The following is a 27276-nucleotide window of genomic DNA, read 5'->3' as shown; positions in this document are numbered from 1 at the left end:
GACGGACCCTCTCGTGGAGCCAGTACACCTACTCCACGCCAAACCCCAATACGCATATGTCCGGCACGCCGACGGAAGGGAGGAGACCGTGTCCATAAAAGACGTCGCCCCAGCCGGCATCGACAACAACCACGGCAATAGCGGCAACGACGATCACAGCAACTCTTACCCACCCACTACTCTTTCATCACCCCCGGAAGAACACCGACCAACACCCCCACCAACTACCCCTTCAACAACCCTGGCGGCACCCCCGGCAGAGACCCAGGAGGCTACCGGGGACACCCAGCCGACACCCGCGGCACCGCAACAGCCACGTCGGTCGCAGAGGACTCTCAAACCCCCGAACAGACTAAATCTATAGAAGGGGTGAATGTGATGAAATATTTCCATTCATCACTGCCTGTGACTGAGATCGGTTTCAGTGTCATTTCCCTTCCCCCAGACCTCATTGTATTGTGTACTGGAATGTGCTGTATTGTACACTGGAATGTGCTGGAATATGCTGTGTGTAGGGCTCCGCCCATACCTGGCCCCGTTTGTAAGCTAGCTTCAGTCTAGCCCCAATCTCCAGAAGGACGACATCTCTCTCGCTTACGTGTTTTGTTCTAAGTTAATAAAAGCCTTGTTTTGTTCTGCTACCTTCGAGTCTCGAATTATTGAGGCACATCATACTGTCCATTCTGAATACAGAGTGTGCCCTGGGCTCTCTCCCTCCTGTTACTGTTGATACTGAATACAGAGTGTGCCCTGGGCTCTCTCCCTCCTGTTACTGTCCATCCTGAATACAGAGTGTTCCCTGGGCTATCTCCCTCCTTTTACTGTCCATCCTGAATACAGAGTGTGCCCTGGGCTCTCTCCCTCCTTTTACTGTTCATCCAGAATACAGAGTGTGCCCTGAGCTCTCTCCCTCCTGTTACTGTTCCATCCTGAATACAGAGTGTGCCCTGGGCTCTCTCCCTCCTGTTACTGTCCATCCTGAATACAGAGTGTGCCCTGGGCTCTCTCCCTCCTGTTACTGTCCATCCTGAATAAAGAGTGTGCCCTGGGCTCTCTCCCTCCTGTTACTGTTCATCCTGAATACAGAGTGTGCCCTGGGCTCTCTCCCTCCTGTTACTGTCCATCCTGAATACAGAGTGTGCCCTGGGCTCTTTCCCTCCTGTTACTGTCCATCCTGAATACAGAGTGTGCCCTGGGCTCTCTCCCTCCTGTTACTGTGCATCCTGAATACAGAGTGTGCCCTGGGCTCTCTCCCTCCTGTTACTGTTCATCCTGAATACAGAGTGTGCCCTGGGCTCTCTCCCTCCTGTTACTGTCCATCCTGAATACAGAGTGTGCCCTGGGCTCTCTCCCTCCTGTTACTGTGCATCCTGAATACAGAGTGTGCCCTGGGCTCTCTCCCTCCTGTTACTGTGCATCCTGAATACAGAGTGTGCCCTGGGCTCTCTCCCTCCTGTTACTGTCCATCCTGAATACAGAGTGTGCCCTGGGCTCTCTCCCTCCTGTTACTGTGCATCCTGAATACAGAGTGTGCCCTGGGCTCTCTCCCTCCTGTTACTGTCCATCCTGAATACAGAGTGTGCCCTGGGCTCTCTCCCTCCTGTTACTGTCCATCCTGAATACAGAGTGTGCCCTGGGCTCTCTCCCTCCTGTTACTGTCCATCCTGAATACAGAGTGTGCCCTGAGCTCTCTCCCTCCTGTTACTGTTCATCCTGAATACAGTGTGTGTCCTGGGCTCTCTCCCTCCTGTTACTGTCCATCCTGAATACAGAGTGTGCCCTGGGCTCTCTCCCTCCTGTTACTGTCCATCCTGAATACAGAGTGCGCCCTGGGCTATCTCCCTCCTTTTACTGTCCATCCTGAATACAGAGTGTGCCCTGGGCTCTCTCCCTCCTTTTACTGTCCATCCAGAATACAGAGTGTGCCCTGGGCTCTCTCCCTCCTGTTACTGTCCATCCTGAATACAGAGCGTGCCCTGGGCTCTCTCCCTCCTGTTACTGTCCATCCTGAATACAGAGTGTGCCCTGGGCTCTCTCCCTCCTGTTACTGTCCATCCTGAATACAGAGGGTGCCCTGGGCTCTCTCCCTCCTTTTACTGTCCATCCTGAATACAGAGTGTGCCCTGAGCTCTCTCCCTCCTGTTACTGTCCATCCTGAATACAGAGCGTGCCCTGGGCTCTCTCCCTCCTGTTACTGTCCATCCTGAATACAGAGTGTGCCCTGGGCTCTCTCCCTCCCGTTGCTGTCCAACCTGAATCCAGAGTGTGCCCTGGGCTCTCTCCCTCCTGTTACTGTTCGTCCTGAATACAGAGTATGCCCTGGGCTCTCTCCTTCCTGTTACTGTCCATCCTGAATACAGAGTGTGCCCTGGGCTCTCTCCCTCCTGTTACTGTCCATCCTGAATACAGAGTGTGCCCTGGGCTCTCTCCCTCCTGTTACTGTCCATCCTGAATACAGAGTGTGCCCTGGGCTCTCTCCCTCCTGTTACTGTCCATCCTGAATACAGAGTGTGCCCTGGGCTCTCTCCCTCCTGTTACTGTTCATCCTGAATACAGAGTGTGCCCTGGGCTCTCTCCCTCCTGTTACTGTCCATCCTGAATACAGAGTGTGCCCTGGGCTCTCTCCCTCATGTTACTGTCCATCCTGAATACAGAGTGTGCCCTGGGCTCTCTCCCTCCTTTTACTGTCCATCCTGAATACAGAGTGTGCCCTGGGCTCTCTCCCTCCTGTTACTGTTGATCCTGAATACACAGTGTGCCCTGGGCTCTCTCCCTCCTGTTACTGTCCATCCTGAATACAGAGTGTGCCCTGGGCTCTCTCCCTCCTGTTACTGTCCATCCTGAATACAGAGTGTGCCCTGGGCTCTCTCCCTCCTGTTACTGTCCATCCTGAATACAGAGTGTGCCCTGGGCTCTCTCCCTCCTGTTACTGTTGATCCTGAATACAGAGTGTGCCCTGGGCTCTCTCCCTCCTGTTACTGTCCATCCTGAATACAGAGTGTGCCCTGGGCTCTCTCCCTCCTGTTACTGTCCATCCTGAATACAGAGTGTGCCCTGGGCTCTCTCCCTCCTTTTACTGTCCATCCTGAATACAGAGTGTGCCCTGGGCTCTCTCCCTCCTGTTACTGTCCATCCTGAATACAGAGTGTGCCCTGGGCTCTCTCCCTCCTGTTACTGTTGATCCTGAATACAGAGTGTGCCCTGGGCTCTCTCCCTCCTGTTACTGTCCATCCTGAATACAGAGTGTGCCCTGGGCTCTCTCCCTCCTGTTACTGTTGATCCTGAATACAGAGTGTGCCCTGGGCTCTCTCCCTCCTGTTACTGTTGATCCTGAATACAGAGTGTGCCCTGGGCTCTCTCCCTCCTGTTACTGTCCATCCTGAATACAGAGTGTGCCCTGGGCTCTCTCCCTCCTGTTACTGTTGATCCTGAATACAGAGTGTGCCCTGGGCTCTCTCCCTCCTGTTACTGTCCATCCTGAATACAGACTGTGCCCTGGGCTCTCTCCCTCCTGTTACTGTCCATCCTGAATACAGAGTGTGCCCTGGGCTCTCTCCCTCCTGTTACTGTTCATCCTGAATACAGAGTGTGCCCTGGGCTCTCTCCCTCCTGTTACTGTCCATCCTGAATACAGAGTGTGCCCTGGGCTCTCTCCCTCCTGTTACTGTCCATCCTGAATACAGAGTGTGCCCTGGGCTCTCTCCCTCCTTTTACTGTCCATCCTGAATACAGAGTGTGTCCTGGGCTCTCTCCCTCCTGTTACTGTCCATCCTGAATACAGAGTGTGCCCTGGGCTCTCTCCCTCCTGTTACTGTCCATCCTGAATACAGAGTGTGTCCTGGGCTCTCTCTCTCCTGTTACTGTTCCATCCTGAATAGAGTGTGCCCTGGGCTCTCTCCCTCCTGTTACTGTCCATCCTGAATACAGAGTGTGCCCTGGGCTCTCTCCCTCCTGTTACTGTTCATCCTGAATACAGAGTGTGCCCTGGGCTCTCTCCCTCCTGTTACTGTTCCATCCTGAATACAGAGTGTGCCCTGGGCTCTCTCCCTCCTGTTACTGTCCATCCTGAATACAGAGTGTGCCCTGGGCTCTCTCTCTCCTGTTACTGTTCCATCCTGAATACAGAGTGTGCCCTGGGCTCTCTCCCTCCTGTTACAGTCCATCCTGAATACAGAGTGTGCCCTGGGCTCTCTCCCTCCTGTTACTGTCCATCCTGAATACAGAGTGTGCCCTGGGCTCTCTCTCTCCTGTTACTGTCCATCCTGAATACAGAGTGTGCCCTGGGCTCTCTCTCTCCTGTTACTGTTCCATCCTGAATACAGAGTGTGCCCTGGGCTCTCTCCCTCCTGTTACTGTTCCATCCTGAATACAGCGTGATTAAAGCATCCATCAGTTTACACACAGCAGAGAGGATTCAGTTGTTAATTGAGATGAATCTGATTTCCATCTGTCGATTGAACTTTTGCTCCCTGTTCACTCTGAATTCACCAACAGCCCCTCTGGCCCTGGGTCTGTGACTCAGACCAATTCAGAGCTGCAAGGAAGGAACAGGTGCAGGAACTCAAGCTTGGACTGACTTGCACTGATCCCTGACAGAAAAAGAGTTAAAAAGAAAGAGTTGAATAGAAAAAGAAAGGGTTAAATAGTAGAAAGGAAGGGTTAAACAGAAATTAGAAAAAGACAGTGTGATCGCCGTTAAAGATTATGAACATGCCTTGGGATATTCCCACTTTCCTCTTGATCCGAGTCGACAGTTGGAGGATATTCCCTGAGACAGGAGCTGCCCCAGGAACTGTGTGGAGTACGAGTTACATTCGATCGGGCCCTGTATTTGGTGAAAGCTGGCGCTGTGAACAAAGCACGCGGTGATTAGGAATTGTGACACAACAAGGTCCAGCATCCTTCATAATACTCGATGCGGCGGGGAGGTTATATATTCCATACTTATACATTCCTACATTACAACAGTGACTACACTCCAAAAATGGTACTTCATTGGTTGTAAAGCACTTTGGGACGTCCTGAGATTGTGAAAGGCACTATATAAATGCAAGTCTTTCTTTATTTTACTTCACTCTTTAAATGATACTGACAGCTGTGTGAGTGACGGTGTCCCTTTAAGAGACACTGATTGGCAGTGTATAACCCTGCCCCTTACCTGACCCATTGGGGGTGAAGCTCTGGCCCATTACAGTGAAGAATGTTTAAAGCAGGTGTCACTGGGGACTGAGGATTAATCTCAGGCTCCTGCTCCACAGACACAGGGAGCTGATATTAAAGTTTGGGGATATTCCCAGCTGTCTGAACACAACTAACCCGACCTGCTCTCAGTCCCTAATATTGAAGAAAAGCTGCACGTTCTTACTGATGATTCCCAATATTGTAGTGTATGTAACCGTCTACCTTTAAGAGACTATTGTATGTAACCGTTCACCTTTAAGAGAACTATTTTAGGTGTGGCACTACTTGTTTGGCTTCTGTATACGGTAATACCGACGGTGACCACACCGGTATATAAGTGCTGTGGCATGATTTATAGGGCAGATTCGCCCTGACCTTCGAATAGTAAAGTCCTGTTGTATGTTACTCCTGAAGTCTGTGTCGTAATTAACTGCACAACCCACAGACTTTACAGTGGCGATGAGTCCGATCGTACCCTGCGGCAACAATAATTTCAAAGCAACGAAAGAGCGTCGAAAAGAGGCAACCGCCCTCGTCATTCGGCTGGGAGAAAACGCAAGGCTGCAGCAATAGAAAGGAGGAAGACTTTAGCGACAAAAACTTCCATCAGCAACAGGCACTGACTGTCCCTTCTGCCACGGTGACTGTGAGTAAGGGAAAGTGAAAAGAATAGCCGGAGGATAAGGGCTGGGCACTCGACCACGGTCGAGGGGGAAAAGGAGCCGGACAAAAAGTCAGGTCCAACGGCGTCGTGAGAGACCGTGACCGGCGGGAAAAGCCGGGCGGTGACCGAAGCCACGAAGCGCTGCGACCAGGAGCGTAGGCGCGGGAAGAGAGAAACTCAGCCGCAGCCGGGGAGAGAAGCACCGGACTGCGAGAGGGCTGGGAGGCGCGATTGGGGTCCGAGCGAGCGGGAGAGGCAGAGCCGACCAAGAGAGACTGCGCGAGAGCCAGTCCAGCGGCTGAACTGTCCTCTGTCAACGGGGTGTAACCAGCGCCGGTAGAGCCGAGCGAGCAGGAGAGAGGCAGAGCCGAGCAAGGGGAACTGTGCGAGAGCCAGTCCAGCGGCTGAACTGTCCTCCGTCAACGGGGTGTACCCAGCGCCGGTAGAGCCGAGCGAGCGGGAGAGAGACAGAGCCGAGCAAGGGGAACTGTGCGAGAGCCAGCCCAGCGGCTGAAACTGTTCGCCGTCAACGGGGTACCCAGAGCCGGTCGCCCTGCCATAAAATTAAAAAAAAGGGAAAGCCTTGAAGCCGACGCGCAGGCTGTGAACCTGAAAGCCAGCGGCCGTCGCCCGTGGGGAAAGTGTACCCCTCCCACCAGGGAAGAAACGCGGGAAGCCGCCATTAGGCGGGGAAGAAGACAGAAGCGGGAAACCGCCATTGAAGTGGGCGGGGAGAGAAGATAAGAGCGGGAAACCGCCATTTTCGCGGGAAAACCGCCATCTTAGAAAAAAAAAGAAATAATAATTTAAAGAAATACTTGTGTTGTTCCCAAAGAGAGGAAGATGCCTAAGCGTGGTAACATCAATGATTTTAATTCCGAAGTAGAAGACTGGACCACGTACGTGGAACGCATTGAGATCTATTGTGAGGCCAATAAAATAGAAGAAGATGACAAAGCTATAACCTTGCTGAACTCGATGGGCGCAAAGACATACGGGCTCTTGAAGCATCTACTAGCACCAGCTAAACCGGCGGATCAGACTTTCGATGATATTGTGGCTGTCCTGAAGGACCACTTGAACCCTACACCGTTGATGTTGGCTGAACGATTCAAATTCTATGCGAGAACGCAACGGAAAGACGAAAGCAACGTGGAATACTTGGTTGAACTGCGGAGGCTAGCGAAAGACTGCCAGTTTGGAGGGAATCTGACAGAGGCATTGCGAGACAAGTTCGTGTGCGGGTTGGCAAAGGAAGGAACGCAAAAGCGACTACTCGAAGAGAACGACCTTACACTTGACAGGGCTGTCCTTATTGCAGCATCGCACGAAGCCGCAGCGAAGGGAACTGCGGAAATGCAGCTAAAGACAGCAGCACTAAGTGTGGATCAAATTACCTCGACAACAACAAAATGCTATCGTTGTGGGAAGACAACACACGACCAGAACCAATGCTGGTTTAAGAACCAGGAATGTAGGAAATGTGGCAAACTGGGTCACATAGCTAAGGTATGCCGGTCAGGGAAGAAGACCAACAACCAAAGGACCAACAACCAAAGGAAGCCATCACAGGAAAAGTACAACAAGGTACACAAGGTGGCTGAGAAGAGTTCAGACGAACAGAATTCAGACTCAGACCCAAACGGCCAGGAGCTGGGTAGTCTGAGAATTCACAATGTGAGTAAGGAAGCTGACCTACAAACTATCTGGGTCATGCTAAAAATAGCTGGAATCCAAGTGAAAATGGAGTTGGACACTGGATCAGCTCTATCAGTCATAAATCGAAGGGATTACCACCGGCTATTCTCACATATACCCTTAAGAGATACCAAGTTCGTATTGCAGACATACACGGGGCATAAAGTATACCCCATGGGAAAGATAAGAGTCAAAGTGAGAGATAGGGGTAAAGAACACCCAAGAATGAACTTATACGTACTACATGAGGGAGGACCACCACTTCTAGGACGGGAGTGGATCAAGAAAATAGACATGGAATGGCACTATCTAAAAGCCATAACGAGTGAGGACTCGGTGCAGACAATCAGCTCAGATTCTGAAACGGATGACGATAAGACCAACCCAAATATGAAAGACAAGGCTGAAATGGACTTGCCGACGAAGGTTGGAAAAACGAAGGCATGCATAAAGGCTTATGCTCCAGAGAAGAACAAAGTTTCAGAACAGAACTCCACCGAACAATGACAACCTAGTTCAACAGAAAATTCTGAGCCTGTTCAAGTTACGGACATATCCATGACGGAAGAACACCGAGCTCGGACTCAAACTTATTTCAAATTACGACAACAATTAGAACAATTGAGTTACCGTCTCGTACAAGAGATGAAAACAATGAAAAAGTTCTATGACACCGAATGGGAGAATCTGGAAAGACAACAGAAGCAGCTAGCTCAAGCAGAGAGCGACCATAGAGCCATCGTGACCAATTACCGATCACATCTCCCTTATGCTGTTCAGGAGTTAGAATATTTGCAGGAAGAAGCAAATGAAGAGGAATCTGCAGGAAGCCAGGATTTTATTCCAGTTCTTCTCTACGACTCCTTACAAGCAGAGTGTGAGAAGTTGAAAGAACAGTATGAACAGGCCCAGGCTACAATTCTGGAAGGGGTTAACTCGGCAACCTCCGAAAAGCTAGTTTCAGTGGAAGCATATGAGCAACTGAAGGTTGAACATGAGCAAGAAGTCCAAAGGCTGCAGGAAATTCTTGATGAGCTCAAGGCCAAGACAGACTCATCGGTAGAAGTTCCATCCATAGATGAGAAATTAGAGGTGAAAGACATGGCAGAACCTGAAAGACAAGATGTACAAGAACTCATAAAAATATTAAAGGAAACCCAAGACAAATATGGGGCGGCAATGACCGAGATTCAACAACTTGAAGAACAGATTCAACTGGGAATCCGTTCAGTGGAAGAAAAGGGAACTGTAAGAAACACAGAGACTGTAAGAATGGCCTCTGAACATGAGCTAGAGAGCATCAAGGCGCAACTTCTCCGAGCGCTGGAAGCCAAAGTACAAGAGGAAAAGAAGGTGAAAGCATTGGAGGAAAGGGTGGATGAAATGGAGAAGACTCTGACCCACAGTGTTCCCGTGGAAGAGTTAACGGTCAGCCAACTCCTTCATATGCTGAAGGACAAGACTCTACAATGGGAACAATCTGAACACGAGCTTCAATCTTCAAAGGGAAGGAGTTCGGAGCTCTCAAAAGTTATGGAAATAGCTGAGGTTGCAACACAGATTTTACAGGGATGCCAAAAGTATGCTGAATCACGTCAATGTGAACAGCAGAATGTTGAAACAGCTGCTCCAGTAGAAGGATTGAATAGCCTGATCAATCAATCCCCGAGGGAAGGGGAAGTATTGAAATCACAAACGAGGTCATTAGTGAAGGATTTGCAGGAAACCCAGGAAGAGCGGGATGAATATGAACGCATGAAGAAGTCTCTTCAGGAAAGATGTCTAGGGAGGGAACAACAGTCGGCTAACGTCCAGTTGGGTACGGAAGAAGTAGCAGGCCCTCTCGCTAGACTAGCTCAGGACGACACCGAATATTACCATGACCTGTTGAGTGACACTGAATATTACGAGGATCTGGTCTGCCCAGCTTGTGATGAAAACTCCCAAAGTGCAGAAATCAGGATGAAGCACTTAAAGTCTAAGGAACATAGAGAGATGGTGGCGCTACAGCTGGCAGCTGATAAGGGAGCCCCGAGAGTCTCCAAGAAGCAGAAAAGAAAAAGAAGAAGCAGAAGATGATAACCATCAAAATCATTATCACTCCTACCAGATCATGCACGTGGGCCCTACAAAGGGAGATAAATCAGTTGGAACGTAAGAAAAATTACCAAGGCAATACAGCTGTTTATAAAAGTCAGCATTGCTGGTTCAGCAGGACGAAAGTTCAAGCTGTTACGTCAAGGGGAAGACTAGTGGAGGAGTCACGCTAGCAATGTGAACCGGCTACACCACAGCGATGTTGTTCGGACCGAGTCAAGACTAGAGACTGAATCTATACACTGTTCCCACAGAGACTGAACCTGTGAACTGTTTCCCACAGAGACTATATCTGTAAATTGTTTACCTGAAGTTGAATATATGTATGTTAATGAGAAATAGTATGTTGTAAGCTAAAAAGGGAGGATTGTAGTGTATGTAACCGTCTACCTTTAAGAGACTATTGTATGTAACCGTTCACCTTTAAGAGAACTATTTTAGGTGTGGCACTACTTGTTTGGCTTCTGTATACGGTAATACCGACGGTGACCACACCGGTATATAAGTGCTGTGGCATGATTTATCGGGCAGATTCGCCCTGACCTTCGAATAGTAAAGTCCTGTTGTATGTTACTCCTGAAGTCTGTGTCGTAATTAACTGCACAACCCACAGACTTTACAAATATGTTTGAGTGGTACTTTTCCAATCCATTCAGTGTCTTCTGGATAAATTGAGATATATTGGACGGGTTCAGGGTGAGTGCTGAAACATCTGGGTCTGTGACTTTCTGAGTCTCAGTCATTCTGTAATGAAAGAAGAGAGAATGTTTTTATCAGTGAGGTCATTTCAGATCAGAAATCCAAAGGGGAACATTTCAGATCAAAAATCCAACAACTTGAATGCTCGTACTGGCACCCCACAGCAACCCATCCAGCCAATGGCAGAATCCTGAGATTTGCAGTCCCCCTGTAGTCACACTGATCTCCACACATGCAGTGGGATCCTGGTTTGTTATCACTTCAGCTCAGTTTGTGATTTTCAAAGCCATGTCTGTTCAGTCCAGCTTCTCTGTACTGGAGCCTCATTTTTCCATTATTAATAATTATTATCCCGAGTGTCTCCAGTCTGTGCTTCCCCCTTCTCTGCAGGAACACACTCAGTACAATCATGTGTAGTGAGGAGAGGAGAAGGAACAGCCTCCCAGGAACCTGGGATCGGTGGGATTCCCTCACAGACATCTCGATTTTAACCCCCTGCCCCCCGACAGGCAGGAGAGGGTCAGGGGTTAAAACATCGGAATCGAGCAACCCGACCCCAACCCAAAATCAACCTGACCCCAAACCGACCCCAACCCCAGCCGGACACCATTCCCACCTGTTCAATTTTAACTAAAACAGATCAGGCCATCAACGAGACTCCAACAAAAAGCAGCAGGGGCCTAATTAACATTCAAAAGTTGCAGCCTGATGACATATTCGGGGCAGTGACTGAATTGTCAGGGGGAGGCCTGCGCTGTCGGCTGCCCAGCAGTGGATCCGAGGCGGGAGGAGCCGACTGGCCAAGGTAAGTGCTAAAGATCTGCTCCTTTTAGCACTCCTTGTGTGCCAGGAGGAGCAGGAGACCCCTCAACCCCGATCTTTAAGCCTTTGTCCCCCCTCCCCCCCCCACTCCCAATGGGGACCAGGGGCTTCTGCTTCCCTCACTACTGAGTGATGGTGAACGCCCCCATGGATCCCCAGCTGTGGCCTCCTGCCGCTTGTTTTGCTCCTGTCCGCCGGCCAGGCCATCAATCACCAGCTGTCGGGCGGGAGTCTGAAGAAGATTATTTAAATGAGGCACTGCCATTAAGATCCACAGGGCCTCCACCTCCCCGGTCTTGCCGGGATCATCCCACATTAACGGCCTCCCCCGTACCCTTCCCACCTCCCCGTTAATGTCGCGGTCAGAGTGTCCGGTGACACGGACATTACTGGGAAATCTCAGCACCCACTCATTTCTCTGTTAGTGGATAGAATAAGCCAATCACAACACATTTTACTGTCACTCTGACACTGCGACCTGCCCCTCTCCTCACTTCTCTATGGGCTGGTTGATAGAACAAGCCAATCACACAGCACTTACTGACCCAATGGAATAAAGCTGTCACTGTACACACATGGAGCCTTTTGGAAGCCTTGGTTAAATACAGGTCACTGCAGCGTTTTCTCTCTTTCACTTCTTGTCTCACAGGTTAGGAACATAGGATCCTGAGAAGCTCTACACCCCAATGGAACAGCCCATGTCACTCAACAACAACTTGCTTTTATATAGCGCCTTTAACGTAGTAAAACGTCCAAAGGTGCTTCACAAAAGCTTTATCAGACAAAATTTGACACCGAGCCACATAGGAAGATATTAGGGCAGGTGACCAAAAGCTTGGTCAAAGAGGTAGGTTTTAAGGAGCATCTTAATGGAGGAGAAAGAGGTAGTGCGGTGGAGAGATTTAGGGAGGGAATTCCAGAGCTTAAGGCCGAGACAGCTGAAGGCACGGACACCAATGGTGGGGCGAAGGAAGTCGGCGATGTAAAAGAGCCCAGAATTGGAAGAACGCAGAGTTGTCAGAGTTTTAGGGTTGGAGAAGGCTACAGGGATAGGGAGAGGCGAGGCCATGGAGGGATTTGAATAAAAGGATAAGAATTTTAAGTTTGAGGCATTGCTGGACCAGGAGTTAATGTAGGTCAGCAAGCAGGGGCAATGGGTGAACAGGACTTGATGCGAGTTAGGATTCGGACAGCAGAGTTTTGGATGACCTGAAGTTTACGGAGGGTGGAAGATGGGAGGTTGACCAGGAGAGAATTGGAAGAGTCAAGACTGGAGGTAACAAAGGCATGGATGAGGGTTTCAGCAGAAGACCCGCTGAGGCAGGAGCGGAGACGGGCGATATTACGGAGGTGGAAGTAAGAGGCCTTGGTGCAGAGGATTTGGGGTCGGATGCTCAGCTCAGGGTCAAATAGGACGCCGAGGTTGCGAACCGTCTGGTTCAACCTCAGTCAGTGGCCAGGGAGGACGAGAGAATCAATGGCTAGTGAATGGACTTTGTGGCATGGACTGAAGATAATGGCTTCAGTATTCCCAATGTTTAATTGGAGGGAACTTCAGGCTAATCCAATACAGGCTGACGGACAAACAGCATAACAAATCAAAGGCAGTGGAGGGATGGAGAGTGATGGTGGTGAGGTAGGCTTGGGGGTCGTCAGTGTACATATACGCCCAGAAATTCGGGTCGGAGGCTTCCCGCGGGTGTAAGCCCCTGACCTGCACTTACCTTGCGCGCCGGCCGTTGAGCTGTGGGCCCCTGTGGAATTCCGATCCTGGGCCTGCCCCAGCTGCCGGCGCACAGTGCTTGTGTATCCCAGGGGCACAGTTGGTTCGATGTGTCCCCTGGGATCACGTGGGCCATGGGGAGCCAATCGGAGCAGGGAATGCTCCATTCATAAGCTTGACAGGAAGTGCTGTCAAAACTTAGAAATACTACGGCCCCAAAACATCACTACATCTTCAAATAAATTTTTTAAAAACATCACATTTTTTAAATCTATATATAAAAATAGTATGTCTCTCTGTCTGTCTGTCTGTCTGTCTGTCTCTCTGTCTGTCTGTCTGTCCGGCTATACAATCAAAAGTTATAGGGCGTACCTACACATATGTTATATCAAAAGAAAGCTTATCATTAGGGGACTCTCATAGGCATATTTACTTTTTGGTTGGACAAAAATTGTGCCGACGGTATCCAAAAAACGTTCAAAATTCCGCTCATTATCCGCTCATTAGCATCGAGTGGGGGCGGGTTCATTGCGTGTGCGGGCGGGCCATCCTAAAGTTGAGTGACATGACGATTGACCAATCCTACAGTTCAGTAACCTGACGGTTGACCAATCGGTGCGTGTGTGGGCGGGCCTTATCATTCTGAACTGAGGTGAGTGTCAGCCATCTTGATTCGTAAGTTTATTTTTTTTTCCCACTTTCTGCGTATTTCTTTTCAAATCTAGATTTCCAGCAAAAAAAAAAGTTGCTTTTAAAACACAAATTGTTTTTTAAAAAGTTAATTAATTTGTAAATCTTTTCTCTAACCTCTATAATTTTCCTACCTTTCACCGTTTTTGCAGGCCTGGAAGCCTGGGCCTCTGTTGCCCAGCCACGCCCGAGCTAGGCACCGCCCCTCCCGCTGGGCTCGCCCTGCGATCGCTGCCATCTTTGTAAAGGCTGGCGGCGCGGGACTGGGCCGAGCGTAGCCATCTCCGCCATTTTGGTAAAGGCTGGCGGGGCGGGAGGGAGCCTAGCGGGAGGTGAGTTGCGGTCACCATGGGGCTTGGGCTCAGCTGATCGGGCGCTCATCAGGGGTCGGCCCGCAACACATCGACCGGAGGAGTGGCGGCTCTCTCTCTCCTTCCCCCGAGCGGCTCGGGCGGGGGGCCGGTGCTCGGGAGGGCGGGGCTCGGGAGGCCGGTGCTCAGGAGAGCGGGAAGGGGGGGAAGGGTTACCCTGGCAACCGGGCTCGGCCCTCTCTCACAGCCTCAAGCCGGCTCACGCCCGTTCCCGGGGCTTGGCTCCAGCGCAGGCCCAGCCGCAATTGGCGGTCTTGTAGCCGGGGCTCGGGAGGCCATGGGGCGGGGCTCGGGAGGGCGGGGCTCGGGCTGACCGGGGCGCTGCGCTCGGCTGGGCCATGTCAGTGCGTGGGGTGGCACGGAGCTCCACGGAGCCATTGCCGGCAGAGGGGAGAGGGTCTGCTGACTCCCCCCTCCCTTTCTCCCTTCCCCCACCCTTCCCCCCTCCCCCCTCCTTCCCCCACCCTTCCAACCCCCCCTTTCCCCCCACACACACCCCCTCCCCCTCCACCCACCCTTCCCCTCCCCCCTCTCCCCCTTCCCCTCCCCCCTTCCCCCTCCCCCTCCCCCCTTCCCCTCCCCCCCCCCTTCCCCTCCCCCCCTCCCCCTCCCCCCTTCCCCTCCCCCCCTTCCCCTCCCCATCCCCCTCTCCCCCCTCCCCCTACCCCCTTCCCCCCAGTCGCTCTCTCTCTTCCCCCCAGTCGCTCGCTCTCTTCCCCCTTAGTCACTCTCTCTCTTCCCCCCAGTCGTTCTCTCTCTTCCCCCGTCACTCTCTCTCTTCCCCCCAGTCGCTCTCTCTCTTTGCCCCACTCGCTCTCTCTTCCCCCCACTCGCTCTCTCTCTTCCCCCCACTCGCTCTCTCTCTTCCCCCCACTCGCTCTCTCTCTTCCCCCCAGTCGCTCTCTCTCTTCCCCCCAGTCGCTCTCTCTCTTCCCCCCAGTCGCTCTCTCTCTTCCCCCCAGTCACTCTCTCTCTTGCCCCCAGTAGCTCTCTCTCTTCCCCCCCAGTCGCTCTCTCTCTTCCCCCCAGTCGCTCTCTCTCTCTCTTCCAACAACAACATGCCCTCAAAAAAGCCTCGGCACCGCCGGGCACTCCAGCTAGTATAAACTATAAATTACATGAAATAACTATTTTAAACAATATTTAAATTTTTGAAAAAAATAATTTTATTTTCTAACGGGGCTAAAAATAAACTTAGCATTCTTTAAAGTATTTAAAAATAATAAACCTGTGGAAAAAATGTTTAATTTTAATTAATTCACCACTTACCTTGTAAAAAGCAGGCCTTACGCCTGCTTTTTAAATGTGTAACTTCTGCAGACTTACCTTCCCGGGAAAACCTGTAAAAAAAAACGCAAGTTCGATGCGCACGCGCAGCCTCTCCCGCGCAGCCTCTCCCGCGCACGCATTCGACCTCTGAACCCCTGCTTTCAGGGGAATGGAAGTGCCGGTTTCCCGCGCATGCGCAGTGCATGCAGGAAACCAGCACTTCCATTGGGCTTACGGGTGAGTACCCCGTGCGTACTCACCCGTGGAGACCCGAATTTCTGCCCCATAGAATCTCCCATTTCCTACAGGCCTGAGCCAATAACCCCTAAAACCACAGTTAAACATCACTCAATATTCCCACCATTTGAAAGCATCTTATCAGGGAAGGTTTCCAGGCCATGATTCTACTTTCACTCTTCTCCCAGATACAGATGAAGATTCCTTATCAGCAGCAGGTACTGCATGTCTCAGAGGAACTTAACTGGAAAGGAGCTGCTTCGAGTTCTGTGAATAAAGAGAGGAGATCAAATCAGTCAACGAACAAACCAACACCCAATGAAACCAAGCAGTGAATTTGGGATTGAGAGTAAAGAGTTCAGTGTGTAACAGTGGGTGGGGCCAATCACAGAAATGGGGAATAATCCACATTTCACGATTCCATCCTGGGGCAGCACCAATACTCCGAGGGCAAGGCTGAGGGGGCACCAACACTCCGAGGGCAGGGCTGAGGGGGCAGCACCAACACTCCGAGGGCAGGGCTGAGGGGGCACCAACACTCCGAGGGCAGGGCTGAGGGGGCACCAATACTCCGAGGGCAAGGCTGAGGGGGCAGCACCAACACTCCGAGGGCAGGGCTGAGGGGGCACCAACACTCCGAGGGCAGGGCTGAGGGGGCACCAACACTCCGAGGGCAGGGCTGAGGGGGCACCAACACTCCGAGGGCAGGGCTGAGGGGGCACCAACACTCCGAGGGCAGGGCTGAGGGGGCAGCACCAACACTCCGAGGGCAGGGCTGAGGGGGCACCAACACTCCGAGGGCAGGGCTGAGGGGGCAGCACCAACACTCCGAGGGCAGGGCTGAGGGGGCACCAACACTCCGAGGGCAGGGCTGAGGGGGCAGCACCAACACTCCGAGGGCAGGGCTGAGGGGGCACCAACACTCCGAGGGCAGGGCTGAGGGGGCACCAACACTCCAAGGGCAGGGCCGAGGGGGCACCAACACTCCGAGGGCAGGGCTGAGGGGGCAGCACCAACACTCCGAGGGCAGGGCTGAGGGGGCACCAACACTCCGAGGGCAGGGCTGAGGGGGCAGCACCAACACTCCGAGGGCAGGGCTGAGGGGGCACCAACACTCCGAGGGCAGGGCTGAGGGGGCACCAACACTCCGAGGGCAGGGCTGAGGGGGCACCAACACTCCGAGGGCAGGGCTGAGGGGGCAGCACCAATGATGGACCCACCAACAAACTTTAAACAATTCAGCCCTCTCACCAACCTCACAAAAATGTCCCATTCCCCAGCCATGGCCCTGTTTATATTGAAGATATACTTGAATGAAGGAAAGATGGTCCCTCTGCATCAGACTCTCGGTTTCTCCATATATTAATGTAATCTGTTCCATCCTCTGGTTTAATGCTTCAGAACAGCTTCTAATCTGAGAGAAAGCTTGGAGCCCCTCCTCATTGATTAGTTTCAGTGCATATTCGTCAACTTCTTCCAGCTGTCTCCTCCATTCAGAGAAGCTCTTCAATAGCTTTCCTTTCAGCTCACTGATTTGTGCCTGAAACCCAAACCAACTCTCATTACAAACGGCCTTTCCACACAGCCGTTACCCTGAGCACACGGCACTTTCCAGGGACAGGACAGTTTGTTTAGATCACTACTCGATCACCCATTAAAGATAGCTAAAAAGTGAGAGGTGTCTACTGGGAGAGAAAACAGAGTTTAACCAGTATAACAACAGAAAATGCTGGAAAAACTCAGCAGGCCAAGCAACATCCGTGGAGAGAGAAACAGCGTTAACGTTTCAGGTCGAAACCCTTCGTCAGGACTGAAAAAACACAGGAAATGAAATAGATTAAAAGGCCAGTTTGGGGGCTGGGAAATGGGGATGAAAGAACAAAAGAGAAGTGAAGAGACATTAAGCGGTATTCAAAATGAAACGAGATGGTGATAGGACTAGTGGAGACAAAAGACGGCTCTAGATTAGGTGTGAAATGCGCTGGCAGAATGGGAGACAGCTGCCATGTGGGAGAGAAAAAAAGGGGGAAGGGCACAAAACAAAGGTGTGGATAAAAAATATATAAAAATGTAATGGGGGCCGAGGTTATGATCTGAAATTGTTGAACTCGATATTGAGGCTGTAAAGTGCCTAATTGGAAGATGAGGTGCTGTTCCTCGAGCTTACACTGGGTTTCCGTGGAACAATGCAAGAGCCCGAGTACGGTGAGGTCTGAGTGGGAATGGGGCGGTGAATTAAAATGACAGGCGACCGGAAGCACGGGGTCAATGGACTGAATGGAGGTGTTCTGCAAAGCGGTCACCCAATCTGCGTTTGGTCTCCCCAATGTAGAGGAGACCACATCGTGAGCAGCGAATACAGTATACTAGATTGCAAGAAGCACAAGTAAATCGCTGTTTCACCTGGAAGGGGTGTTTGGGGCCCTGGACAGTGGGAAGGGGGCAATATCGAGTTCAACAATTTCAGATCATAACCTCGGCCCCCATTACATTTTTATATATTTTTTATCCACACCTTTGTTTTGTGCCCTTCCCCCTTTTTTTCTCTCCCACGTGGCAACTGTCTCTCATTCTGCCAGTGCATTTCACACCTAATCTAGAGCTGTCTTTTGTCTCTTTACTAGTCCTATCACCATCTTGTCTCGTTTTGAATACCTCTTAATGTCTCTTCACTTCTCTTTTGTTCTCTCATCCCCATTTCCCAGCCCCCAAACTGGCCTTTTAATCTGTTTCATTCCCTGTGTTTTTTCAGTCCTGACGAAGGGTTTCGACCTGAAACGTTGACTCTGTTTCTCTCTCCACGGATGTTGCCTGGCCTGCTGAGTTTTTCCAGCATTTTCTGTTGTTATTTCGGACTTCCAGCATCCGCAGTATTTTGCTATCGAGTTTATCCAGTGTTGCCTTGAGCTTAAAAGAAAGAGCACAGTATTTAGATGGTGTATGGCACTGCCACCTGGTCCATCCACACCTGGGGTGATGGGTCCAGTTTTCGTGCCCACACCTGGTGAAGGAGATTGAGACTCTGGAGAGGACGGTGGCCAGAATGACACCTAGTCTGATGGATTTTAGTTCTGAGGATTGTAAGATTCGCAAAATTGATATTGTATTAATAAGGGTCGAATGGCAGAAGAGGCCATGATTTTAAAGACTGTTTTAAAAGAAGCCCAGGAAAAAGGGGCATTCAAAATGGCCACCAGAACCCGTGACCAACTTATTGGGACACTTTAAAATGGTTCCTGCAGTCCTCAGACAGCTTTGTGGATTCAACCCACAGTAGGTTCTGGAAGCCGTTTCTGAGAGAACGAAACCAGACACCCACACATACATAAAGATTGGATGCAGATCCAGTCAGATCGGCCTGTAGATAAAGGCCATCTAAATGTTTACCCAGACAAAGAGGAACAGTTCCATATTCATAAAGAACGCATCAAGGACCCGTTAAAGACATCAAGAAGACATTAAAAACAATGAAGGTCATTCCAGACCAGAGATGGCCCGTTACCGGCCATCCAAGAACAGTTTAAAATATAATAACTACCCAGTTGTGCAACCAGCCCGCCAAAATTAAAACAAAAGACTAACCTGATTTGGCGCGAGATAAGGGCTTCTGCTGAGAAGTATAATTGGGAGACACCGGGGGTAGCGAAAAAAGAGGCTTCGTCTTGGATATTGGGAAGAGAGAGGTTCCTTTCTTCATCATCTTCATGGGATCTTCGGTAATAGCCGTTACCTTCGATAGCAGCTGGAGTTCGGAGAAGAAGACGGTTCGAGCCGGCGTCCCGCCCGGGGTAAAACATCGGGAGATCATCGACCAACCCCGGGCCATTGACGAAACGGGAGGTAGTAAAACTACCAAAGAAACCTACATGAAAGCCGGCTAGGGGCTTCCAACCGTGGTCAAGCAGATGATCTCCGCCGACATCCAGGCCCGTCAGTGTCCAGCCTGTCTGTGACCTTCACCTCGAGAAAGAGAGTGAGGTGTGGCGCAGCCCGCTGTGGCTCCACTGACCACGAGGAAACAGGACACCTGAGGGGATCAAAACGCAGACCTGTTTCAAAACTCTATACTTTTCCAACTGGATTGGTGAGCATGTTTCTGGCCCTTCATAATCAGATCTAGATAGGTTTAAGGGGGTGGTCATTTTGGGTATAATTAACATGAGTTGTTGTCCCTCGATGTTCCGTGTGCTTCCCCATTTTATGATGATCTTTGTAAGGTATAATATGCCTGTATCCATTTTAGTTAGTACTGTATTGTTATGATTTGTTTTTCCCTCCCATGTACCCTTATTTGCTTGCATTTGATTTGTTTTTCCTTATGCAATAAAATATCATTTCGTTTCATTAAACCTGGTCTATAAGAGTATTCTCTACATTGTAGTTCCTGCACCTAAGTCCAGTGTCTAGAATCTAAGGGGTTAGTGGGTCGAGCCACTCAAGGTTTTTCTGTGCAAAAGAGAGAGAGAGAGAGAGAGAGAGAGGCCTCTGAGAGAGAGTAACCTCTGCGATCTGCAAATCTCGAGAGAGAGAGAGAGAGAGAGAGAGAGAGAGAGAGAGAAACCCCTTACAGGATCGGCTCAAAGAAGTTGGGTGATTAAGAGAAAAGCAGGTAGACTGAGAGGGACATGATTACATTTTTTAAATGTTGGAAGGATTATGGGACTCATTCGTGGGTGAGGTACTTGAGATGCATCGGGATGGTAGGACTAGAGGGCCTGTGTATAAAATCCATAGGCACAGTGTAGCGTATGTACCTTTAAGAGAGAACTACTTTTACAGCTCCTGTATACTGTAGTACCGGCAGTGACCACACCTGTATATAAGCCTTGAGCATGCCTCTGTACTGTCAGTCTTTAGGCTACCCTCCTCCAGTAAACACCTGTTGATTGTTAAGTTACAGCCTCCGTGTAGTTATTGGAAAACATCATACTTTAAGAATCACGGATTCAATAGTGGCGACGAGGTCGATTCGAATCTACCTGCAACTCTGCATTTCCCTTCAAGGATTCACTCCGGGAGGGCGGTGGAAGAAAGTCGAGGCCAGAAGCACGGGCGTCGACCACGAGCAACCGCCCAGTCATCCGGCAGAGAGTGAACATCGCAGGGGAGGCCGTTGAGAGCCGGGCTTGGTTCCCCAGCCACGACGATCCAACAACAGACTGGCAACAGGTACAGCACAGACCCTTCCCAGACAGCGGCAGCTGGAGCCAACCGACAGCAGAGAAAAAGCCGAGCAGCGTCGACGGGGTAAGAGAGAGGGTGAAGCGCACAGGGCGCAGCCGGGGGTTGAAAACCGAGCGGCGTCGAGGAAAAACAAAACAGAGAGAGAGAGGGTAAAGCAGCAGCCGGGTTCAGGACCGAGCGGCGGCAACGGGAAAGGCGCACAGGAGAACACGCAGAGCACAGCCAGGGCTCAAGGGCTGAACAGCGTCCGCGGGGAGAAGAAGGGAGAGCGCGGGAGACGCCATTGAGCCGCAGAGAAGAAGGGAGAGCGCGGGAGACGCCATTTTTAGAAGCCGCAGCGGAGAAGAAGGGCGAGCGCGGGAAGAAAGGAAAGCGCGGGAGACGCCATTTTGTGCCAGCGGAGAAGAAGGGAGAGCGTGGGAGATGCCATTTTAGACAGTTAAATCACACCCAGGGATGCCGAAGAGTGGCAGTATCACTGCGTTCGACAATGAAGTCGAAGATTGGGCGACATATGTGGAATGCATTGAGGTGTACTGCAGGGCGAATGAAGTGCCAGATGCTAGGAAAGCACTGGTTTTGTTAAATTCCATGGGTGCAAAAACTTATGGCTTACTGCGAAACCTAATAACCCCAGAGAAGCCCGTGGATAAGAATTTCGAAAGCATAGTAGAAATCCTACAGGACCACTTAAACCCCACACCGCTGCTGATAGCAGAAAGATTTAAGTTCCACAAAAGGAACCAGCATAAAGACGAAAGTAATGCTGAGTACTTAACGGAACTGCGGAAACTATCGAAACACTGCCAGTTTGGAGTGGGACTAGCAGATACGTTAAGGGACAAGTTTGTGTGTGGGCTTCAAAGTGAAGGAACCCAGAAACGGCTTCTATCAGAAAAGGATCTTAAGCTGGACAAGGCTTTCAGCATGGCAGTATCACACGAAGCAGCCGCACGGGGCGCTGCAGAGATACAACGGAGACCGCAAGAATATGGCACCAATGAAATGTCATATGGAGCAGGGAAGTGTTATCGCTGCGGCAGAACAACACACGACCAGAAGGATTGTTGGTTCAAGGACCAAGTGTGCAGACGGTGTGGAAAAGCAGGACACATAGCAAGAGTCTGCAGGTCAGGGAAGAAAACCAACAGCAAGAAATCTCCACAGGAGAAGTACAAAAAGGTACATAAGGTGATGGACAGTAGTTCAGACGAACAGAAAAGTGATACAGACTCCGGAAGCAAGGAGCAGGGTTGTCTGAAACTACATAAGGTAACCAAAATGGAGGATCACCAGATTATCTGGGTCACACTCAAGATAGATGGAGTCCAAGTGAAAATGGAATTCGACACAGGATCAGCCCTAACAGTCATAAACCAAAGGGACTACAAGCGACTATTTTCACATATACCCTTGAAAGCTACAGAGATTGTCTTGAAGACATACACGGGGCAAAAAGTCTACCCCAAAGGAAAAATAAGGGTGAAAGTGACATACAAAGTCCAGGAAATACCTAAAATGGACCTATATGTATTGCCAGATGGAGGACCACCACTACTAGGACGTGAATGGATCCGGAAGATACAATTAGATTGGCATTCCATACAGGCACTGAAGGTTGAGGCCAAAAAGGATGACGACGTCACACCTGGACGACTGTCAAAAATGCTAACTGACGCACAAGAAGTGTTCCAGGAGGGACTCGGAACACTAAAAGGCATAACAACAATGATTAAAATAGAGGAAAATGCAAGCCCAAAGTTTTTTAAGGCCAGACCAGTGCCTTATGCGATCTGACCAGCCGTCGAAGCAGAGCTGGAAGGGTTGGAACGTTCAGGAGTACTGTCCAAAGTAGACTGGAGCGAGTGGGCTACACCCATCGTTCCTGTAATGAAGAGGTCGTTGAGTAATACGCCTGGGGAACCAAAGAAGGTCCGCATCTGTGGGGATTTTAAGGTGACAGTGAACCCAGTCCTTCACACGGTACAATATCCGCTTCCACGGATTGAGGATATTTTCGCCTCGCTATCTGGAGGTAAACGCTTCACCAAAATTGATCTGGCCCAGGCGTACTTGCAAATGGTGGTAGAAGAAGCCTCGAAACAATACCTCACGATCAACACTCATAAAGGTCTCTACCAATACAACCGGCTGGTGTTCGGGGTAGCATCGGCTCCGGCTATTTGGCAAAGGGCAATGGATCAAGTCCTGCAAGGGATTCCAGGGACCCAGTGTTATTTGGACGACATCCTGGTCACGGGCGAAAATGACAGTGATCACCTCGCCAACCTGGAGAAGGTGCTCACTAGATTAAAGGAATATGGGCTACGAGCTAATCGCCACAAGTGCGAGTTTTTCCAGAAGCAGATCTCATATTGTGGCCACGTTATTGATGAAGAGGGGTTACATAAGTCCCCTGAAAAGATTGAGGCAGTAGTCAAGGCTCCAGCACCGGAAAATGTGTCACAACTGAGGTCGTTCCTCGGGCTGGTAAACTACTACCATAAGTTCTTACCAAATTTGTCTACAGTATTACACCCACTGAACACCCTACTGCAAACGGGGGTACCATGGAAGTGGAATGACGAATGTAAACGAGCTTTCCAGAAGTGCAAAGAATTGATCACATCAAAAGAGGTGTTGGCCCATTTCAACCCAGCACTACCAATTTGGTTGGCATGTGATGCATCACCCTATGGTATTGGAGCGGTGCTGTCGCACAAATTCCCAGACGGGTTGGAGAGGCCAGTAGCCTTTGCGTCTCGGTCACTAACCTCAGCCGAGCGCAACTATGTCCAGATCGACAGGGAGGCCCTCAGCCTAGTATGGGGAGTAAAAAAATTCAACGACTATCTGCATGGGCAGAAGTTCACCTTGCTGACTGACCACCAACCACTTGTCTCCATCTTCAATCCAAAGAAGGGCGTTCCGGTGATGACTGCACAACGGTTACAAAGATCGTCCCTTTTTCTAGGGGCGAACCAATATGAAATAGAATATAAAGGCACGAAACAGCATGGAAACGCTGATGGGCTATCACGCCTGCCACTGCCTACTGTAGAGGAAGCACCAGCAGTGGACCCTATCGAGATATTTTATTCGTCAATAATTGAACGATTGCCAGTAACTAACGCGGATATAGAGAAGGAGACCCGCAATGATCCGACACTGTCTCGGGTATATGATTTGATGGTGAGGGGATGGCCAACACATGGCGACTCACTGTTGCCAGCATTCTCATCCAGAAGAGAACAGCTGTCAGTATGCCAGGGGACAGTGATGTGTGGATCCCGAGTGGTAATTCCACCCAAGTTAAGGGAGAGAGTGCTCAATGAGCTTCACAAAGGTCATCTGGGAGGGGTGAAAATGAAAAGCCTTGCTAGGGCTTATGTGTGGTGGCCGGGGATCGATCAACAAATCGAGGACCTAACCAAGAGCTGCTCAGGATGCCAGAAGGTCCAAAATGCACCACCACATGCCCCTCTACACCCATGGGAGTGGCCCTCCTCTCCATGGCAACGGGTGCATATTGATTTTGCTGGTCCATTCATGGACTCAATGTTCTTAATAGCAGTGGATGCTCACTCGAAATGGCCTGAGGTGATAAAAATGTCCTCAACCACTACAGAGAAAACGATTGCAGTCCTACGGACCATATTTGCCAGGAACGGCTTGCCAGAGCAGATTTGCTCTGATAATGGACCACAGTTTGTGTCCCAAGAGTTTCGGAAATTTATGAGAAGGAATGGGGTAAGGCATTACTCATCCGCCCCGTATCATCCAGCCACAAATGGATTGGCTGAGAGGTTCGTACAAACCTTTAAAAAGGCGATAAAGGCCATGTGTGATGATGAAATTCCACTACAGCATAAGGTGGACAATTTCCTGTTAGCCTACAGAAATGCGACACATGCAGTTACCAACCAGACCCCGGCCATGATGTTCTTTAACCGAAGGTTGAGATCTCGTCTGGATTTGCTCAGACCAAATGTGCGAAGAAATGTTGAGGATAAACAATTCCAGCACATCAATGAGAAGCCGACAAGGAGCTTCAATGTAGGACAACCAGTCTTGGCCCGTGACTACCGAACAGAGAAATGGCAACCCGGAACGATATGCACACGGCAGGGGCCATTAATGTACACAGTGGATGTCGGGGAGAGCACTGTGAGACGCCACGTCGACCAGATCTTAGTGTCACAGGAACGAGTCAACCCCATGTCTCGCGTCCCTGGGGATGAACCCGATATACCGGTAGCATCTACCTCAGAAACAGTAGCAGTGGAAACTGATGAAATAACCGACGAAAAGGGGCCAGAATCGCCTCTGCACCAAGAACAAGAACCTCAGGAAAGGCGCTATCCAGAAAGGATCAGGAAGCCGCCCCAAAGACTGAATCTATAAATGGACTATTTCAATTTAATGTGCATGTTAAAGTGTTAATTGTTATTTGAACATTATGGGTACTGCTAATCTAAAAGGAGAGGAATTGTAGTGTATGTACCTTTAAGAGAGAACTACTTTTACAGCTCCTGTATACTGTAGTACCGGCAGTGACCACACCTGTATATAAGCCTTGAGCATGCCTCTGTACTGTCAGTCTTTAGACTACCCTCCTCCAGTAAACACCTGTTGATTGTTAAGTTACAGCCTCCGTGTAGTTATTGGAAAACATCATACTTTAAGAATCACGGATTCAACACACAGAGTTAGTTTAGATGCCAAAGTCCTCGATCTCTGGAACAGATCCATGAACATGTGGTAGGTATGGAGTCACTACCACCCTTTAAAAGGGAGCTAGGGAGGAATTTCCCCCAGTTTGTCCTGAATTGGCTGCAGATGTTTATTCTCTCTTCGGTTTGCCTTTCCCAGGTGAGTACATGATTCGGGGTGGATCAGTGGTGTGCGTGATTGAACCCTGTCTGCATGGGGCAGGCTCGCTAATAGGCTATTCTTCCTCTTCCTTTCTATGTTCTTATGATACAGGTTTCAGGGCAAGTCTTCAACTGCCAGCCTCTGGTTGTGTCTGTTTCAATAAATCCAGGGCCCAAGTACTGCAATAATATTCCCTGGGAGGTGCAGATAGATTTAAGCAACTCCCCCTCACATCAAACACACGGGAAATCAATGTAATCAGTGACTCGGCCCCAAGAGAACCAGTTGATTTGGAAGGCGTATTTCTGATATGCTCATTGGCTCAGCAGGGTGAGAAACCCTTTCTAAATCCAGTTCCACTTTTCCTTACCTTTATTTCAGCTTCTGATCTCCCCAAGTCTCGCTGTTTGCTGGAACAATTCTGCTGGGCTCTCCGAAGCATCTTGATTTCTCTCTCCAATTCTTTCTGTAAAGGCAATTGGAAAGTGTTTAAAAGGCATTCAAACTGGAATGTAATAAAGAAATGATTCTGTTCCAGGAGTGACCCCACTGGGTGTGGATAGAAAATGGTTTGGGAGAATCTGAGTGGCTGGGCTCTGAGCAGAAATATTCCCTTGTGGTTCTCAGTAAAGAGGCACTCCCTGCCCTGTATCAGCTGAGTATCCACACACACACCCGCTTCTTTTCACAGTGACACTCTATGTGCTGCATTTTCACACGGACTCCACTCCTCCATTTCCAGGAATCAGCTGAGGGGAAAGGGAGACAGACTCGGGCACACCAGCATTTCTCAAACAGCAATTCCCTCTTGTTGTGAGGGACAGTTTTTCCACCCAGCCCCTGAGTCTGCCCCCGTCAGTGTCCCTCACTCCCCGCCCCAGTGATGGTCCTCTCCCTGCTGCTCAGATGGCAGAATCTCCCAGTGTTACACAGGGCTACAAAATGCTCTGCTCTACAGCCCTATGCCATGGAGTGCCAGGTGACACACAGTGAATTACTGGGCTCTAGTGCCCACCCCAGGAGGGGCTGAGTGTGGGTGAAGGACAGTCACCCTGGGCCACTCTCACACCTCTCCCAGTGCCCACACTGTTCTCTGAGAAACTGTAAGACAAAGGGGAGGGAGCAAATCTGACTGACAAAAAACAAACAGCCGTAAACCCAGACCTGGGGCAGCAAGAAAACACTGGGCTAAATCAGCACTGTCTGCAATCAGTTCGAATTAATGTTGGTCATTAACAGGGAAACTCTCCCGCACTGTATATAATATCAAGAATTATGTCACTCACCTTAATTGCAGCTTGTGCCCGATCCAGGCTCAGCAGTATGTGGGATTTATGTTTCCCTATTGTACAGAAACCACACACACACAAGCTGCATCATCTTTACAATAGAACTCTGAGATCTTCTTATGGTCAAAGCACTGCCTGTCTCTAATGTCAAACACAGGTGCGATTAGGGCATGATCTTTGTAGGCCACTTTCAGTTAATGTGATTTTAAATGACGAGAGCAAAATGCAGCTAAACAAATAAGACACCTCTTCACAGCTGTCATCTGTGCACAAACCCTTGAACCCATCTGTGATAAATCCAGAAAGTGGAACAAGGAACTCAAAGAGGCTCGATGTTAGAATTAACACGAGTAACATAGAAACATAGAAACATAGAAGATAGGAGCAGGAGTAGGCCATTCGGCCCTTCGAGCCTGCTCCGCCATTCAATGAGATCATGGCTGATCATCCAATTTCAGTACCCTGTCCCTGCCTTCT

General features: G+C 50.1%; 1 pseudogene; it reads right to left on the bottom strand.

The window, feature by feature from the left end:
• Window positions 1-4518: 4518 nt before the first annotated feature.
• Window positions 4519-27062, bottom strand: LOC147122897 (E3 ubiquitin/ISG15 ligase TRIM25-like; annotated as a pseudogene).
• Window positions 27063-27276: the final 214 nt, after the last annotated feature.

This window comes from Somniosus microcephalus, chromosome 2 (genome assembly GCF_052327205.1).
Source record: "Somniosus microcephalus isolate GS21.2 chromosome 2, FLI_Smic_1.0, whole genome shotgun sequence".
NCBI classification, from domain to species: Eukaryota; Metazoa; Chordata; class Chondrichthyes; order Squaliformes; family Somniosidae; genus Somniosus; species Somniosus microcephalus.
This window is presented reverse-complemented; position numbering and strand designations above follow the sequence as displayed.